We start from the raw sequence: 15,744 nt of genomic DNA, 5'->3' as shown, positions 1-15,744 counted from the left end.
CCCATGTACCCCTATCCTTATCATCACTGATACGTTATATGTTCTTCTTAACGCTACCTGTCTTTAGTTATCTGTCTATATTTCACTGTTGCATACAGATATAGTTATAGTGCAACTATAAAAAACAACTGAAAAAAACCCCTAAGTTCTGAACTCAATTTGGCTAGAAAGTTGCTGGACAACTGAGCCCATGCTGTACGGTGATTGGAGGTGAGGACTCTGTACATCAGCGTCTCTGAGTATCTGTGTTTTTAATTCATACATCTTGAAGTAAATTAACTACCATATTTTATATAACAAATTCCCACAGAGTTTTAAAGCTTTGTCTGAGTAGCCTATTATGAAAATGCAATAAATAAAATAATAAATAAAATCCACCATTACACAATTTCAGCTGTATACACCCCAGTGGTATGTGTACCACGGTTTGGGAATCCCTGCCATAGTCTATTGTATACCTTGTTTTTTAGTATATGTGAGTAGGAGCTCTAATGCTAACCAGCAGTTCTTCGCACTCTCTCTCTCTCTCTCACTCACATATATGCAGATATCAGAGATAGGGGTGCTGGAACAATTTGTATAGTGGAGGTGCTGAGAGCCATTGAACCAAACTGTAAACCCTTTAAATGATGGAAACCACTTCACCACCCTAACCGTAAGGGCACCAGCACCCCTAGTCCCAGCACCTCTGTTGAGATCCATGTCGAGTTTTGTAACCAGAGTATGGCCTCTGTATCAAGGGAGGTCAAGCATTGTAGACCACTCTCCACATATTGGGTTGGGCACTCTTCTACCACATGAGTTATTGTCTGAGATGCTGCCCCATAATCACGTCATGGAGAGGAAAACAGGCCAAGCCAGTACATGGTTGTGGCAACTCTGGTCGAGCCAGGGAGTAGCCTCTGAGCCTGGTCCAGGATCTGTGATCAAGTGGACAAGGAAGAAGTGCTGCAATGCCACCCTGAATTTACTTAGTGTGTTAGATTCTCTTTCCCACAAATGCTTCAACACTTGTAAAGACATAATTTTCAGCTCTCTGGCAGCACTAATCATCCATGCCTGGTAAATGGCCATTGTGTTCTTGTCCCAGAGTGTGTGAGCTGCTGTAGCAAAGTGGTGGCAAGAGACCAGCCATAGTGTCAAATCCTGAACCACAGAAGCGGGATTGTGCACTGAAATCCAGTTAGATGAAAATCTACTGAGTGTCTTGTTTCTAATGGCTCCCCCATCTCAGTGACTTACATTTTCTGACTGTGATTCTGATTTTTTAATCCTCTTTAAATTTTTCATCATAAATTCAGCAGCAAAGAGATTTTTTCTAAGAATAACGGGGTGGTGTTTTTACATATGTATTAGATATTTCTTCAGTAGCAGCATCTTGCTAATCTTTTTGGCAAATCAAAGTGAAGCTCAAATTTCTTTGAAGCTTGTAAACTTTAAATTCCAATGTTCTAGTTCAAGCCAACCCAACTTGAGAAAATTGATTCTCTGGTATGATACTGTAATTCATTTGCACGCTTATCTGTAAGAAACCAACATTCACAGTTTTAAATGGAGTCCTATCTCCTGATGGATAAAAATATTATGCCATGCTCCCATTTCTTAGATCCAGAAACTAAAGAAAATCCAGCAATCATTTCCTGTTTAGGAGCTGACAGTCATAGAATCATGGAATATCAGGGTTGGAAGGGACCCCAGAAGGTCATCTAGTCCAATCCCCTGCTCAAAGCAGGACCAATCCCCAACTAAACCATCCCAGCCAGGGCTTTGTCAAGCCTGACCTTAAAAACCTCTAAGGAAGGAGATTCTACCACCTCCCTAGGTAACGCATTCCAGTGTTTCACCACCCTCTTAGTGAAAAAGTTTTTCCTAATATCCAATCTAAACCTCCCCCATTGCAACTTGAGACCATTACTCCTCGTTCTGTCATCTGCTACCATTGAGAACAGTCTAGAGCCATCCTCTTTGGAACCCCCTTTCAGGTAGTTGAAAGCAGCTATCAAATCCCCCCTCATTCTTCTCTTCTGCAGACTAAACAATCCCAGCTCCCTCAGCCTCTCCTCATAAGTCATGTGCTCCAGCCCCCTAATCATTTTTGTTGCCCTCCTCTGGACTCTTTCCAGTTTTTCCACATCCTTCTTGTAGTGTGGGGCCCAAAACTGGACACAGTACTCCAGATGAGGCCTCACCAATGCTGAATAGAGGAGAAGGATCACGTCCCTCGATCTGCTGGCAAGGCTCCTACTTATACAGCCCAAAATGCCGTTAGCCTTCTTGGCAACAAGGGCACACTGTTGAGTCATAACCAGCTTCTCATCCACTGTAACCCCTACATCCTTTTCTGCAGAACTGCTGCCTAGCCGCTCAGTCCCTAGTCTGTAGTAGTGCATGGGATTCTTCTGTCCTAAGTGCAGGACTCTGCACTTGTCCTTGTTGAACCTCATCAGATTTCTTTTGGCCCAATCCTCTAATTTGTCTAGGTCCCTCTGTATCCTATCCCTACCCTCCAGCGTATCTACCACTCCTCCCAGTTTAGTGTCATCTGCAAACTTGCTGAGGGTGCAATCCATGCCATCTTCCAGATCATTAATGAAGATATTGAACAAAACCAGCCCCAGGACTGACCCTTGGGGCACTCCACTTAATACCGGCTGCCAACTAGACATGGAGCCATTGATCACTATCCGTTGAGCCCGATGATCTAGCCAGCTTTCTATCCACCTTATCGTCCATTCATCCAGCCCATACTTCTTTAACTTGCTGGCAAGAATACTGTGGGAGACCGTGTCAAAAGCTTTGCTAAAGTCCAGGAATAACACGTCCACTGCTTTCCCCTCATCCACAGAGCCAGTTATCTTGTCATAGAAGGCAATTAGGTTAGTCAGGCATGACTTTCCCTTGGTGAATCCATGCTGACTGTTCCTGATCACTTTCCTCTCATCTATGTGCTTCAGAATTGATTCCTTGAGGACATGCTCCACGATTTTTCCAGGGACTGAGGTGAGGCTGACTGGCCTGTAGTTCCCCGGATCCTCCTTAGCACCTGGGTGCTCTGGCTTCCACAAGTCAAGCACCTACGACATGCTGCAGAGTAGCCTTGGGCTGTATGGCATTGCCTTAATTGACTGTGCACTGGAGTTGGCCGGTCTAGAGATGCAATGATCAAGTTGTGCTGCATTACTGGCCCCAACACCTTTGACTGTGGCAGAGAGCCTCAAAATATGAAGCATCTTCTGCGATGCCAGCTACTTCAGTGAAAATACTCTTCCAGTGACCTGGCGGAGTGCAATGATCAGGCAATGGCAGGTGGACAGTGTCATATGCTGTCTGGAGTGGCTCACAGCTGTGAGTGCCTACATCACAGCAGACTGTCAGAAAACAGGGCAGACACCTCACGCTGTTGGTGTGTTCCAAAAATTAGATTCCACCAAGACAGTGACAAACGTGAACTCCTGGATCACTATAACAGTCTTACCATAGAGTCACAGACAGTCCCCTTAAACTCTCCAGTCTCTCCTACCACCCAAACAAACTGGATTTTATGATAAAAGGTCACTTAAACCAAAAATCACACCACATCAGGCTGCTCCCAGTCCCAAGAGACCAGTCACTTACCCAGATCAATTGGTACTCCAGATCTTATACCAAAGAAAGACAATGCTGGTAGTCAATTCTATAGTAAACTAACTAAAGGTTTATTAGCTAAGAAAAGGAAGTGAGAGTTATTGAGAGGTTAAAGCAGGTAAAATATATTAACAGATAAAACACAGCTTGTAATTCCAAATGGTGGCAGTGATGTAATAAACTGCCAGTTTCCCAAAAAGCTTTTCAGAGTACTCAGATTGTCTCTGGGGATCTCCACTTTGCACCTGGTACACTTCCCTGTAAGAGTCCAAACAATCCAGAGATGAAGGATCTTTCCTTGAATCTGTATGTATAACTTCTTCTGACATAAAGCATGCTGACAGTATATCTATCCACGTGGGCTTTTTTTTTTTTATGACGGTGAGTAAGGAATGCATTTTGAATCTTTGACCTCGGATCATCACACACAATGGCCACTTGCTTTGAAATTAGCTCTTTTCTGTTGAAGTCCTTCATCAGCATTCCACAAGGCTTCTTTGGTGGGTTATTTAGGTACAGGGGTATAAACAATGTAAATGTTTGCTGCTGCATGAAAACATGATACAGACAAGTGAAAACAATGCAAGTAACGTCTGATTAGTTTTATGAAGTCTAAACACGAAATGCACTCTTCTACCTTTAACAATCACTTTGATCTAAACTAATAGACAAGTGAATTGGCCTGAATACACTCTGGCATGACCTGGTCTGCCAGCATCACACACAGTTGTGCCGGGAAGCAGTATGAGAACATGACAAGACAATTTAAGAAAGTGTAGCTAAATAATCTCGTGAGCCTCATCTCTGTGAAACAAAACATTGAAGACCAAGCCATGAAGGTCTAACTTAGTCTTAACTTTGCAGCTTGACCCTATCTATCTCTATCTAACATCTGTAAAAAATAAAAACAAAAAAATATCTGGAGAAACAGTAGATATAGCATGGCCCTTGCCTCTGAGTGGCACTTGCTCTTGATGTTGTCAGTGATACATTATAGATTCAGCGTTAATGGAAGTCTTTAGCAGGGAAAAAGAGAAGAGGGATGAGTAGCAAACTGGTCTTTGATAGCAAAAAATGAGGCATAATATTTTAACACTGTCAGCTAATAGATATTTATTGTGGTATGGACACACACTACAAGGTTTTAAAGTCTTGAGTTGACACTTTGGGTTGAGCTCCCAAGAGTCTGCAGAAATACTAAGTGGGAGATTGGTGAGTAATATCCACAATTAAAGAGCATAAATTTCACTAATTATCAAATTTTGTTGGTTTATGTTTAGACATTTTGTCTTGCCACTCGAAGGCTGGCATTTTGGTCTTCCTTCACCAAGTAATTAAAGTGCTTTTGTAAAGCCAATCTATTAATATGCAAAAAGAAAAGGAGTACTTGTGGCACCTTAAAAAGAAAAGGAGTACTTGTGACACCTTAGAGACTAACAAATTTATTTGAGCATAAGCTTTCGTGAGCTACAGCTCACAAATTTATTTGAGCATAAACTTGGTAACTGTTCAGACCCTAGGCAAAGTAAGGAAATAATTACTCAGATGTAACCTTTCATATAGCTCCTTCCCTTCCATCTACAGATTTGCTACTCTTGAATAACCTGACAACTATTCTGTCCTTGACTCTATCATCTTCCCTACAGGTTTTCAGAATCAGACTGTGAAGGTAGATTCTCTGGTTTCAATGAAATGATTTGGGAATCTACTACATGACTCATAAATAGAGCCTGCCAGAGGCTGACCATTCCATTTCCCAAAGACTTTTGAGGTTCCTAAATTTGTTTTTGTTCTACATTAGCACATAACCCCAAACTCTTTGAAAGCTTTTGTGAGATGGAATTTTAACAACATGTCCATTTTCAGAGTGAAAAGGTCAGGTTTGGATTCAGCTCTCTACCTCTTTGGAATTGATCAGAGTCTATGCTGGATCTCAGGAACATTTCCATCAAAATTGATACATCTCCATAACATATTTTGGTTTTGATGAAACAGCATTTTCCAACACAAACAAGTTGCATAAAAAATGTTCAGCTTTATTAATTGATTAGTTAATGTCTGTACTGTGCTTTAAAGAAGTAAAACTCTATGTGGCATTATTATAGTTAATTATTAGAGACAAGTAAACTTTTTTTAATGTTGAAACTGGAAAGCAACTTTTTAAAATAAGATTTTTATTAGGCATGTGATACTAAATTAATGCTTCAAACAACACCATACTAAATATATACCCAAGAAAAACTCTCTCTCAAAATTTCACACAGTCTCATAACTACATATCCCTCATGCTGGACCAAAGGACCTGTTCTGATGGTCTGTTCATGAAGGACAAATACTTCTTATGCTGTCTATACAGTTTCTCCTAACCAGAATAACATTGGTCCTTTTGATTAAAGGTTGGTGTCTATCATTTGTGATTTAAATTTTCAGTCAGGGGACGAGGCTCAACCTCCCACTGCTATTAGAAGAACAGGTATCTGCTACAACCAGGTCAGCATTTTTTCATCTCTTAATGGTCAGGAGATTATGCCCATTTTTTTGGATGTGGCCCTTGCAACCATTATCCTTTGTGACCTCCAAATCAGGCTTTTCTAAATCACCCTCCATGGGGCTACACCTTAAATTAATCTGGGATTGAAGCTGGTGCAGAATTTAGCTTCCCACTTAAGCAGTCTGCCATTTTGTGAGCCCATTAAATCAGTGCTCTACGATCTGCACTTGCTGCCTGTTGGTTTCTGGGCAGATTTTTAAGATTTTTTTTTCCCGCTAGTAAAGCCTAAGATCTACCTCTCTTTTCATAAGATGCAGCCACAGTAATGGTCAGTGGAGGCACCTGAGCTACCGTTCCACTGGAAAAAAAGGAAGGGGCTACTGGCAGGGCATTCTCTGGGCTGGTCTCTTCTACGGGAAGATGGACGTATCAATTATGCAGGTTTAGTGAAAACCCACTAAATCAATGGCAGAGCGCTCTCCGGTCAACCCTGGTACTCCAGCTCTCCAAGAAGAATAAGGGAAGTTGACTGTAGAGGGTCTCCTGTTGACTCAGTGCAGTGAATTGTTGAATTTATTATGTCTTAACTGTACTTTTAAGAGTTTATCATGGATGGCCAGATCCTGGGATGGACATGCTTTTATGTCACTAGTACAAACCTCAGATAAGTAAATAAATAAATACATTGTATAGCTAGATTTCATTTAGCAGGTTTTATATATTTGGGTGGTTACATATATCATCTCAAAGACCAAACCAAAACATCTGGAGTCAAATCCAGAAATATTAGTCAGCTTTTTTTTTGTTCAGTCGGCTTTTTATTTTAGTCAGGCAAACTTCTATTGACTTCAGTAGGAGTTTGCATGAATAAAGCTGAATGAACATTGAATAGAACCTGAATAAAGACCTTAGGACTTGACCTTAGCAGCAGCAGCGGCGGCGGCGGTGGTGGCGGTGGCACGGGCTGGCCATGCTGAATACAAACCTGTCTGATCCCCCTGAGGACATACTTGGCATGTCTAGCCTGTGCTTCCACTGCCACTGTCCGGGCTACCTCAGATATGCTATTGCTTTTAACACACTAGCTTAGATGAGAGCTAGCACAAGTATATCTATGCAGGCTAGATGTAGTATGAGTTCTGGTGTTTTTAGAATGTGAAAATATTACATAAATTAAAGTCTTAACAGTTGTAAAAATTACAGTCAGGCCTGGATAATCTGCACTAGGTTTATCCATGTGTCTAAGCATCTACAAGAGACTTAGGTGGTAACCAATCCCACAGCATTTGTATATATTTGAAAATAATTTGGTAAGTTGGTACTTTTCAATTTGAATGCAAGACATTTGCAAATTGATTGAGATTGATTATTCCTGAGGCATACAGTCTCTACGGAGTTGCAACAAATGAAAAGAAAATCTCAGGTGTGAAATCACACAAGATTTTACGTGCTTTTATAGAAATTATTTTTACAATTTATGCTTGTCAAATCACATTTCTGAAATTATATGTAACCATCAAGTTAGTATAATCTATATTTTCCTTGCCTGGCCTGAATGTTATCTGTGTATCATGTTATCTGCACAATATTTTCTGTTGTATTATCACAGTTGTAACAATAAAATGATTCTTTTATCCATGCTATTTTTAACAACTGTGAAAGATTGTGTGATCAACCTTTGTTTTTAATTGGTCAGAGATTCATAATGTAAGTAATTGGATTTTTAATTGGTTCCTTCGACTTTCTATTTTTGGAGTTCCTTGCAAATAACCAGTAGCTATACTGACATTGTGATGGAATCCAATTGTAATTAACATTAAAATTTCTGGCCCCATGCACTGGAACTATGGTTCATGTCCTGGCATTTATGGTGACCCTTGGAAATAATGTGATAAAGCGCTCAGGAGTGTTCAGCCAATTAGAGTGCATGGATGACTGAACATTCCATGCCATCTAATTTTAGAAAGCGGGTACCTCATGCTGTGGAATGTTGTCTCTCCAATGTCTCCTAGAAGACCCTTGCTCCACTAGATTTTGGGACCAAGGCAGAAAATTGCAATACAAATATACTCTACTGAAATGAAAGTGTGTTCGCCAGTTCGAGAAAAAGGATGTTATAGATGAAGAAGCATAAGTGTATAGTCTGTTCCAGTAGTATTCTGATTGTGGGTGTCTGATTTGCATAATTCTGACAACTCTTATAGTATATGTGCACTCTGATTAACTGACCAATCAGAGTATAAAGGTTTGCGCAATCACTCTATGGTTATTTCTCAGTTATTGCACTGGGGACGTTCACCTCTGTGCAGAGGGACCAGCACAAAGTTTACTCACCATTTACCTTGTCTAGCCTGAGCTTTAGAGCTGGTCAAAATTTTCTGAATTTCACGTTTTTAAAAATTGTACTTTTTATGGAAAAATTTTTCAGCAAAAACTTTTGCAGAAATTCTGATGAGCTATAAACCTAGTTGGAAATCGTGGGTGATTTGGGAAAAAAAGTCAACATTTTTCCAAAGTTCAAGAAACAGTGAAAATGTTTGACAGAAATCAGTGAAATTTGTTTACTGATTTTTCCACCCAGCTCTACTATTTTGAGGACTTAAACAGGACATAACATAGGCCTTGTGCTGGGCCTCTGTTCAGCGGTGAATTTCACCCACTGTAAATATGTAAGTATCACTACTGGATTCTATATTAATTAAGTACTGACCATGTATTAGTAGAGGATATAGATATTAAGGCACTTCACTGCCCCGAAGAGTTTTAAAATCTAGAAGTCTCATGCAAAAGGCAAGACTCACTGGGAGATCCAGGAGAAGATACTTTAGATAATCTTTTTTTAATTAATAAAAAAACACATCCTGGGCTTCATCAGAGTTACACCAGGGATGAATTTGGACCAATAATACACATTAGAGCTGGTTGAAATGCTGTGATCAAAATGATGAAAAAAGTTCCTTTTTTGTTTTTTTTATGAAAAACATTTTAGTTGTTCTAAGTTTTCAGCAACTGAAATATTTCTTGATTTTTTTTTAGCATAAACCTGTAAAACATTTTTTGGGGGGAAAATAGTTTATTTTGAGTATTTTAAAGAAAATACCATTTGCTTACCAGCTGTAATAACTTACTGATCTTGCAGAAGTTTTCTGAACTTAATTCATTAATGTTTTTAAATGGTGTTGAGATCCTGGGATAGAAAGTGCTAGAGATGTTCAAAATACTGTTATGCTTACATATGCATACTGTGTCACCCCGTTTGTATTTTAGGTAACAAAATTGCTCAACTCTGCTTTCTATAGTGGACATATGCATTGGTCCTGCTCTGCTCAGGTATATCCCAGCTACAAAGTGATTGATTGGAGTCACTGAATTTCTAGACCTCTGTTTGTCCATGCATGGAGAGGACAGGTATCATTTTCATGTGCTAAGAAGAAAAATAACACTGGAGAAGAGGAATGAAATGAATTGTCTCAGCACGTGCTGAGTGGAAGGAACTTTTCATTGGCTCCATAATAATAGTGTGGTTGGAAAGCCCCAGTATGCTCAATTTCCAATCATATAACTTTCTTACTTTCCAATTACAACATATATGTTAACTTTTCTGAACCAGCTGAACTCTTTAGCCTCTCTGTTTCTTATAGTGTCTGAAATATAGACACGCTCTGTAGGTTGCACAAAGCAGTGTCTATTAATGTCTGATTGCTCACATCTGAAGGGAATAAGACACAAGATCAGGCATGATTCCTTGAAGTGTCAAGATTAAAGTTAATAAGTCATAAAGTAGGAGGTGCAACCAGAATTTTCATGTTAAAGAGATATAAATGTTAAACTTGTAGAGTGCATTTACAAAAGGCTGACAAACTTTCGTTTTGTTCCCCCAGGAGAATAAATTGTGGGTACAAATCTGAGTACTGGTGCCTCTTATTAACTCACTTGCACCCACAATTAAATTGAAGGTGTAAACTGAAGAGAGACATTTTTCAGGGGTAAATGGTGCTTGTCAGAAAAAAAGAAGAGGCTACTCTTTTGAAAGCCAGACCCACAGTGTTCATTGTTTAATGTGCCTTTAACTTAAGCATGCATTCACATTCTCCTTTAAAAAGAAAGCCAGGGGAAAAGGTCAACTCATAAGAAATAATTGTGTGGGCCTGTGATGTGATTTACCAACATGTTCCACAGCACAATGGATTTTTTTTAATAGTTCTTTGTCCCTTAGCTTGGGTAACAGTATCCCTAGCAGGGGGCAAATTCAGTGATCATCTTCTTCTTCAACAGTTAGCTGAACTCTGGGCCATAGTGAACTTTCACCATTTGATCCATTCCTGTGTGGCCGCAAGGGCTTGACAGGCCGAAAAAGCAACATCAGAACAGACTTCATGCACACAGGTAATAGGGGGTGTGCCTTTGGGCTGCCTCCACCCCTCGGTTGGTGGAATTTTATCCCAAATGTTACAAGCCATCTGGAGAACTTGCGGCATTCTGGCAACATGTCCAAAAAGCATAAGACGCCAGCTGCGGATAATGGCCCCTGTAGTCTGTAGATCGGAGCAACCGTAAATGTCTACATTACAAATGAAGTCATTCCACTTTATGCCCAATATCCGATGTTGGCATTTTGTGTGGAAAGCCTCCAGCTTTGCCCAGTCTGAGCAGCATAGTGTCTGTTTCGCAACCATACAGCAGTATGGAGAATATTGAGCTCAAATAGATCCTGAACTTGGTTACCGTGCCAAGATGATATTGATTCCATATTTTTGGCAAATAACCCATGGCAGATGCCAATCCAGTGAAGAACCTCCATATGAGAGTTGGAGGAACTGGTGAGTATTGAGCCCATATAGCAAAAGCTGGAGACTGCTTCAACTGTTTCATTATTCAAAGAGACTGGAGTCATGAGTAGACTTTATCCTAGGTTTTCCAACTTTGTCTTTGACCACAAGCTCCTCCTCCATTTGCTGGAGTACCTCGCAAAACCTGTCAGGGCTTTGTACTGGAAGAACAACAACCTCCGCATAGTCATGGTCTGATGGAATACTACATTATGAAATCCATTGCCTGACAAAAGAGTGCAAGGGCCAAGACACAGCCCTGCCTGACACCACATACTTCTTTAAAAGGTACCGACATCCGATTCCCGAGACACGCACTGGCAGTTGTTCCGTTATGCAACTTGCTAATCAAGTCCGGCAGAGTGGTTGGGACACCTACATACTTTAAGGCTTTCCATAGTGCTACTCTGTCAACTGAATCAAACCCAGCCTTAAGATTGACATATGCTATGTACAGAAGCTTCTTGAACTCACTGTGTATCTCGGACAGCAAACGGGGCCAAAATGGTATCTGATGTGGACCTGTTCCTCATTGAGCCTGACTGTTGGGGGCAATGCTTCTGATGTAGCATGGGCTCCAAATGCACCAGCAGAACATATGCAAACACCTTCCCTGACAACAAGGTGATAGACCTGTAGCTCTTACATTTGCTGTGCGGTCCCTTGCCCTTATAAAGTGACATCACAATACTGTCCTTCCAACTCTCCACACCAGGCAAAAGATGACCAAAAGTGATTCTGCTCCAGGATGAAAAGCACACGTTAGCAGTTCTAGGGGGATGGCATCAGCATCAGCTGCATGTCCGTTTTCCAGTTTGCAAGTGGCGCGTTTCGCTTCATCCAGCATTGGTGCATCAGTACAAGTGTCTGGGTCCGAAACCACCATGGCTGCCAAATCTTCAAGCTCAGAGCAAAGTGGTTCAATGATGGGGAAAGTCATTTCTAATTCTTATTTTGCTTTCTATAGTCTCCCCTCACTGCTGCAATTTTCAGATGGGCATAAACTACGAAGGAAGCTGGGGTGAGGCAATGCAGAGGGCCAAGGCAATTGTGCAGCATCTTTCTTCTTCCATGTAATCACCCCTCTGCAAAAGATATTGTACGGGAAAAGGGGGGCCTGGCCATGGGAAGAGACAGACTTAAAAGTATTTTCTCCTCCACAATAAGAGGAACATAATGCTAATGTTGCTTCAAACAATGTTACCTGCCTTGTGCACTCTGTCACCCCCATTAGTGGAGTCTTAGATTGCCATCATGGGTCAACAGCCAATGGCAGAATGCTACTGGCCCAGTTTTGTTGACACAGTTGGGGGACAGGTGGCAAGGAGAATGCAGTCCTAGATTCAGTGTAAATGGCTAACTAGAGATCCACAGCGTTGGGGCCACTGATATCCAGAGGGTTCCAGCCTTTGGTTCCTTTGCTGATCCTGACGCTACTCATTCCACACTCCCTGCCAGCCCTGCAGACCAAACTCAATAAATGTGCAGAATGTTTGTATTAATATGTATTTGTGCAAAGGAGGAGCATATGGGTGTGTAATCCTGCTTTAATCCTCCTTATCAATTCTGGGAAGGTCTCCTCTTTGATCAACACTGAAGTTGTCTATTGCATATGCTACACTGAATAAGTGCGGAATATGCCACTGATACATACCCATATTGCAAAGAAAAGATCTGGAGCACAGATCAAAGAGGAGAATTTTGCTTTTGGCTGATCAATGTTTATGTTCTATTTGTTCTATTTCTTCAAAAAAGTCTTTGGCTAACTAGAGCCTTAGAAACAGTCTGGCATAGCAAGCTCCCTCTGGAAAGTTCACTTTTTTCCACTCATGCAGCTTTAGTTTCACAATACTAGACATTCAGAAACTCAGCTTGCAGCCTTTTTAACTTTCTACCTTTCCTAATCCAGTCACAATACAATACTAAAAGAGCAGCATATAAAACCTTATCCACACAGGGAACATCTCATAGCATTATGTTCAACTTGCTTTGAGCCATGGGATTCTCATTCCTAAGTACCTACCTTAGGTATTTACATGGCCCCCATAAACTTATTGTCAGATCACCTCATAGTCTTTACTGTATTTATCCTCACAGTACCCCTATAAGGGAGGGGAAGTACAATTATGGGGAATCAAGGTTAGTAAAGGAATTTCATATTCCCCCTTATTGCTCTCCACGGCCGCACAGCAGTGATCATAGCTGAGTCCTTTCTTATTTTATATTGTGCACAATGTAGATATCTAAGCCCTTGACCCTGCAAATGGTTATGCACATGCTTAATGTTACATGCATGTTGTTTCACATGCATAACTTTAAGCAGATGGGTGGTCCCACTGAAGTCAAGCATGTGTGTAAGTTAAGCACAGGCAGAACTGCAGGATCATGGGCTAAGACAGTGCATGAATTTTATGATAAAAGAGACCCAGGAATCTGGGGAAGAAAAGCAAAGGAGCACCAAAAATCCATTGGAAAAGATAATGTAAAAAGGAGGTCAAAACATCAGGAAGGAATTGAGCTGAGTAGAAGGGTCTTGCACTGAATTTTCAAAGTAGCGATGGAAGGACTGACTGACACAGCTGGGTACAGAGTACCAGAAATGAGGCCCCTGAAATGCAAGAAAGGATTGGCCAGTGGTTAGGGTACTAACCTAGCACTCCAGAGACATGAGCTTCCCACATCCTGGGGAGAACAGGAACCAGCAGGCTGCTACTCTCTGACAGGGCTGTTGGACGGGAGTTGGCCCAGAGGAGGAAGTAATCTACACCTGAAAAATAGCTGGTACAGATTGCTTTCCCCTTACTTCAGGGTTAAAGTATAAATTAAACTCTGACTCAGAATTATGCACTACCCCATACTTAGTCTGACTTGTAGGGTTAGCTCAGCCCACAATAAATAGCCCAATAGGAAACGTACCTTTGTTGATGTTTGTGTGGTCAGAAATGACTATTCTTAGATATGTTTTTTTGCAATTAAGGGGAATTAAACTGAGACAATGGGGCATAGAACAAAATATGTATCTTTTCAATTCTATTATGCAATTCTGAAATAGGATCTTATAGCATGCCTATCACCATGTCTGAACACCTTTGGCTGTTTAAAATTATTTCTGCAAAGCACCCTGTTGAAATAGCTTCTTGCTTAGATCACCAGTGGTAAGTGGCAAGAGGCTAACTGGATTCCAGTGGTTTTTTACTTCTATTGGGAATAACTGGTCAGCATTTGCAAGGAGGGGCTCTATGCATAATCACCACCTTTGGCTAAGCATATTTCATTTTTCTCCAAGCACTTTGTAACTGTTTGATACAGAAACAATTCAGTATATTGGAGGTACTGCTTCCCCAAGCTTCTGGGTCTTTGCCCAGTTGCAATCTCAGCAATGTTATTGCAGTTCCTTCCTGTCCCTTTGATGTAGCATTTGCTTTTTAAATTCCTTTTGGTTTCACTCATTTTTCTCACTCTGCTTTTTGGCTTGATTTCTGAAGGTAGTGGGGCTCTTTCAGGGAGCAGGCTTTATCAGAGAGGGTATGCCTCTCCCCTCTGTTTCATGAACTCATAGTGTTACAGTCGGATAGATTTATTAAGCATTAACTGTCCCCAGGAATACTGGGAAGGACTACATCAAACAGACCATACATCGCATTGTGCTTGGAAAAATCCACTGCAATAACAACTGAGAAAGTGAACACTGTTTATTTCCAAATTGATCTCCTTTCTGCTCACAGGGCCCCAAACTTCCCTGTGAGTAGGAGTCCAGCACCTCCAAGGATGTATTCAGTGCCTTGCTGGATAAGTCTTCTAAGTGCCTAGCTCCCAGCAGCACTGAGAGTCTGGAAATGTAAGACTATATAAACTATACTAAGGGGGACTTCATTTCTTCTTTCTCATGGTGGCAGCAGAAAGAGACCCAAAAAGCAAACAGAAAATAAATACTGGAACGTAAATTGGATATTTAAAATTCTTTCAGTTTTAATCACCCAAGGTGCTATTAGTTACATAGGTAAGAACATTTGTTTCTTACAATATTTGTTTTTAAGTTCACAGTGTGCTTTCAACTCAGCACAGTTACTAAGGACATTAATATATCAGGGGGGAATAGACATTTTGTGCTCTGTACAAGTGGGGAAAAAAGAGGTAAAAATCTTGTCATTTCCAAAAAGAACATGCCAACTATACTATTTTCCCACTAAAATTAAGTGTCTAAAATATAGTTAATTATCCCTCTGGGCAAACTAAGAGGTGCCCCTGGTCTATATTCAGAATTTTTAATGCCCACAGAATTTACCATACTTGTGGTTCATTTAAAAAAGATGGACCTACCATTTTGTCATATATAAAATGCAGGTTTGAGTAGCTCAGGATTTTATCATTAGTTAGAAATCCAATTGATAATGGGCTCCAGGGAAATATTTCTCACTCAAATAGGCATTGTGGTTTAATGGACTGAGCAAAGAACTAGCAGTGAGGAACTCCTGAGTTCTATTACCTGTCTAGCCTTTGGGCAAGTCACTTAACTTCTACATGTCTCAGAATCTATCTGCAAAATGGGGATGATAAATATTTGCTTTCCTGCTTCACATTCTTCTTCACATTAAGGGCTTGATCCAGCTCCACTGAAGTCAGTGGGAGTTTCACCATTTCCCTTCAGTGGGAGCAGGATCAGGCCTTAATTATACACTACTTTTGAAGTGTTGAGCCAAATTCTACCCTCAGTTACAGCTTATTGACTTTAATGGGATTGTTCGGGTGCCACTGCAGGCAGAATTATTCTATCACCATAGCATCTCAGTGCCTACCAGG

This window comes from Natator depressus, chromosome 3 (genome assembly GCF_965152275.1).
Source record: "Natator depressus isolate rNatDep1 chromosome 3, rNatDep2.hap1, whole genome shotgun sequence".
Lineage (NCBI taxonomy): Eukaryota > Metazoa > Chordata > Testudines > Cheloniidae > Natator > Natator depressus.
The sequence above is the reverse complement of the archived record's forward strand: the minus strand, read 5'-3'. Positions refer to the sequence as shown.